Genomic DNA, 5154 nt, shown 5'->3' with positions numbered 1-5154 from the left:
TAACATTCGCAAGTAAATTTCAGTATTTTATTTCAATATAATCTCGTTACAAAATAGTACAATTTCATTGTAATATGAAATTCACTCATAGAATAGAATTCCATTTACAAGAAAGTTATTGACAATAACATACAATAAAAGTATTATAATACTCCTTTATAATGTATTATTCAAAGGGGAAAAGTTATCATATACTAGCTTAGGAGTGTTTAGGAGGAGGATGTGAAGTATACGAGTAGGGAAGCCGTGTTGAACGTAGTGATGGAGGTGATTAATAGATGTAAGGAGGTGGTGATGAAGAAGATGGTGGAGGTGGAGACTTGTAGGCATAAGGAGGTGGAGGAGATTTGTAAATGTAAGGAGGTGGAGGTGAGGGCGATGGAGGAGGGGGTGACTTATAAATATAAGGAGGAGGTGAAGTAGATAGTGGTGGAGGAGATTTATAAATATATGGAGGAGGAGGTTAAGGAGATGGCGGTGGAGGAGATTTATAAATATATGGTGGAGGTGGAGATGGAGATGGTGGTGGAGGAGATTTATAAATATATGGTGGAGGTGGAGAAAGAGATGGTGGTGGTGGAGATTTATAATTGTATGGTGGAAGCGGTGATGGTGAGGGAGGTGGTGGAGATTTGTAGATATAAGGAGGAGGTGGTGAAGGGGACGGTGGTGGTGGAGATTTAGAAATGTATGGTGGAGGAGGTGAAAGTGAAGGAGGTGGTGGTGATGGAGAAGGAGGTGGAGATATGTACGTATATGGAGGAGGAGGTGAAGGAGACGGTGGTGGTGGAGATTTATAAATGTATGGTGGAGGCGGTGATGGTGAGGGAGGTGGTGGAGATTTGTAGATATAAGGAGGAGGTGGTGAAGGGGACGGTGGTGGTGGAGATTTAGAAATGTACGGTGGAGGTACGGATGGTGGTGGTGGTGATGGAGAAGGAGGTGGTGGAGATATGTACGCATATGGAGGAGGAGGCGAAGGAGAGGGTGGTGGTGGAGATTTATAAATGTATGGTGGAGGCGGTGATGGTGAGGGAGGTGGTGGAGATTTAGAAATGTATGGTGGAGGTAGTGATGGTGGTGGGGGTGATGGAGAAGGAGGTGGTGGAGATATGTACGCATATGGAGGAGGAGGTGAAGGAGATGGTGGTGGTGGAGATCTATAAATGTATGGTGGAGGCGGTGATGGTGAGGGAGGTGGTGGAGATTTGTAGATATAAGGAGGAGGTGGTGAAGGGGACGGTGGTGGTGGTGATTTATAAATGTAGGGAGGTGGTGGTGATGGAGAAGGAGGTGGTGGAGATATGTACGCATATGGAGGAGGAGGTGAAGGAGACGGTGGTGGTGGTGGTGGAGATTTATAAATGTATGGCGGAGGCGGTGATGGTGAGGGAGGTGGTGGAGATTTGTAGATATAAGGAGGAGGAGGTGAAGACAACGGTGGTGGTGGAGATTTGTATGGTGGAGGCGGTAATGGTGAAGGAGGTGGTGGTGATTTATAGATATAGGGAGGTGGTGGTGATGGGGATGGAGGTGGTGGAGATTTGTAAGCATATGGAGGAGGAGGTGAAGAAGACAACGGTGATGGTGGTGGAGATTTATAAAAATATGGTGGAGGCGGTGGCAACGGATAAGGAGGTGGGGGAGATTTGTAGACATAAGAAGGAGGAGGCGAGGGGGATGGTGGTGGTGGAGAATTGTAGACATATGGAGGAGGAGGTGAAAATGATGGTGGTGGTGGTGGAGACTTATAGAGATAAGGAGGTGGAGGTGAAGAAAATAGTGGTGGTGGTGACTTGTAAATGTAGGGATGATTATGCCCATGCCTCGGTCGAGGAGGAGACTTGTGTTTCTTAGCATGCTCATTAGCAACCACGCTAGTAGCAACTACAAGGCAAAATGTTAAAGCAAATGCCAGTTGAGGCCAATGCCTCAACCTTCCGCGGCCGCCTCTCATTTTCAGCAATGTCCTCAACTATATATTATTGCCTTAAACTTATTATGTCTATTCTTAACTAGACGCATGCACTAGCTAATTGAGTAGTGAATTGATATATACGAAAGGCAAGATGAGCTTCTTTATATAGTGATATCCTCTTAGTAAGATCGAGTAGTAGTGTATACGTTAGGGCATGTTTAATCCAACAACAAAACAGGCTGGACTTGGTACTTTGGATATAACATTATTTAAAAATGTTAATTTGACTAATTTTAGTTGGTAATAATTTAAAAAGTATATTTATGGATCTAAAAAATTCTAATATATCTACGTGTGTGCGTGCTTTCTCAATAATTGAAGGGTAATTGCTAAGGAGCACGAGTCATGTTTATTAACACAAGGATGTGACATATTGTTATTGGTAGAATTTAATATTACGTTTTATATAATTTAATTTAATTATTATTATGAAATATGATAATTATTATAGTGTTAGGCACGTTAATTAATGTGTGAAATATATATTGCGCATGTACACTTCCCCGTGACGAAGGCCACGAGCGATCGAGTCAAGAAGATAATAAGCTTGGACATTTCAAAGCTTGTTTTTAAGTCAAAGCAGTTGCTGGTACTGTTGTCTTTTTCTTTCTTTTTTTTTGGGGGGGGAGGGGGGGGGCCTTTACAAAAATATTATATATATATATAAATATATATATCGAACTAGTTAAAAGCTAATAAATATAAGTATTAGTCTCAGTAATCTCTACTACTAGTGACTCACACATAACCTTGTCTATTAAAGAAATGTAATGACTTGGCTCTTATAATATGATTACGGTTTGTTTTTATTTTTAGTAATCCAATTATAATTAAAATGCACCACTTTTACCATGTATATATTTGTAATATTCTTTTGTATTAAAATGTATGTGTCTATATATAAATTTGTCGGTGGGTGCAATTAAACAAGTGTGAACTTGTATATTTGCAAGCATTTGAATATAAAATATGTTAAATATAGAAGTTTATAAGTACATTTGTTAATTCAATTTAGAATGTTATTGAGAATGGCCATAAAATTGAGCTTTATTTGTATGTAGAGGTTGAAAATACGTCGTGAAATCAATATATTGAAATTTTAATAAATAGATTATATCTATATTTTTTTTTTAAAAATAGCTCAAGTCAATGAACAAGTCAGATTGACGTATCAATAAATTATATAATAAGCACCGATTGAAATTTTCTATGATTGAAGAAAACTTTTGCCATTTTCAGGAAGAATATACGTACACATATACATATATATATATATATATATTAATTCTAGAGAGTACGTACATAAACGCACATGGTTGGACATTTGTAGCTTCAACAACTCATGCATGACATCTTCTTATTACACTTGTATATACTTTTCCCCATACGTACGTACTGACCGCTATTTAATTTTCTATCTTTAAACAAAAGTGAAAATTTTATATTAATTAGGTTCAATTAATAATATCATTTCAACAATTGGAACTTTCTATAGCTAGAAATAAAAATTTAAAATCATTCGAATAAATTCTTAAAAATAATTATATTGCATGTGGTACTATACATTATTGGACCTAAAACTGGAAACATAAGAAGAAAATGGGAACTAATTATAATGAACCACACGCGGTCGACAATGGGAATTTTAATTGAATCAAATAATTGGTATTTGATATAATAATGTGTGTGTATATATATATTAATAAAATAATATTAACCAAAATATATAAACATTGAAACCATTTATATATATAATTATATCTACGTATAGTTATATTGTATGTTTCGTTCACCAAACTGAAATTAAGTAATAAGCTAGTTATATACACTTAATTGGTTCCTTAATTCATTTCAAGCTCGTCGTGGTGTAATATTAATATATTGTGATCATGATCACAAAAAGCCAGAGAAACGAGTTATATATTGAGTTGATAATGTCATTCAAACAATATAATATATATATATATATATATTATACATACACATGCATGATTTTATGATATACGATGACGAAGTGATCAGAAAACAAACAAGACTAGAGTAATAAGATCGTGGTAGTGGAATTAATGATAAATAAATAATGATTGTTGAAATATCTTGATTTTGTATAGTCATCATGCTTTAGGTTGCTCCATTTGGCATGTTATATACATAGATATATTAATATATATTAGCCAATTATATAAGTGGTTACCTAAAAACGATACCTGATAACGTGGCAGGATTGACCTACACGTAGCAGGCACATGGAAGCTTTAGATGGATGTATCCTAATCGGCTCTCGACCAGAAAATTGTTGATTTGTCAAGCGTCATACTTATATGCGACCAGCCTGATCGCATACTTCCTTTTGTTTCCTTTATTCATGCAAATCTATAATTATACATTAGTTGTAATTTCTTTTATTACCTAGATACGCAAGTCTTAATGGTAATTAAGGTTCATCGGCCCATGTAATCTTCTTGAGCCTATAAATAAGAATCAAGGGGCTCAAAGGGGGTTTTCTGAACTTTTGGTCTTTGTATTCTGAGAGAAAAGTAGAGTATGATTATTCATTGAAGTTGTAATCTTTCCAAGGTTGGTGAAACTCGTGAACCCTAGTTCATTGATCACAGTATTAGAATTCTACGTCAATAAAAATACTAAGTGAACGTAGGTCATTACCATCCAATTGGGGCCGAACCACTATAAATCGTTTGTGTTATTTATTCTTCCATTTTATGTTTCTTCTTGATTTCATCTCATTTCATATCGTTTATCTGACTCCGTGTCGTTGACTAATTTGAGGGTCAACAATAAGTTTAAAGGAATTTTCTTAGGGAGGAGCATCACTTTTGTCTACTGAATGAACATTTTTTATTTTCGGCATTTTGGAGAAATTATAACCAATTTTTTTTTTGTATGATTGCGTATATTATAGTTATAATATGTATTATACTAATTTTTTTGGAAATGTCAAATAATTTATGGTGCTGAAATTAGAGTAGTCAGTTGGACGCACACCTAATTATTTTTATATGCGTGGAAAACAGACTATTTAAACTCTTATTACAGTACTATAAACTCATCAGAATTTCCTAAAATTTCGCGAGATGTCTACTATAACTATCATGTACGTTGTTATTAAAAAAAATTAGTTCTAATTCTCTAAGTACCAATTCCAAAAAGAGAAAACG

At 35.6% G+C, this 5154-nt stretch overlaps 1 pseudogene; it reads right to left on the bottom strand.

The window, feature by feature from the left end:
• Nucleotides 1-2066, bottom strand: LOC133790411 (extensin-2-like; annotated as a pseudogene).
• Nucleotides 2067-5154: the final 3088 nt, after the last annotated feature.

The sequence above is a fragment of the Humulus lupulus genome, chromosome 7, assembly GCF_963169125.1.
Source record: "Humulus lupulus chromosome 7, drHumLupu1.1, whole genome shotgun sequence".
Lineage (NCBI taxonomy): Eukaryota > Viridiplantae > Streptophyta > Magnoliopsida > Rosales > Cannabaceae > Humulus > Humulus lupulus.
This window is presented reverse-complemented; position numbering and strand designations above follow the sequence as displayed.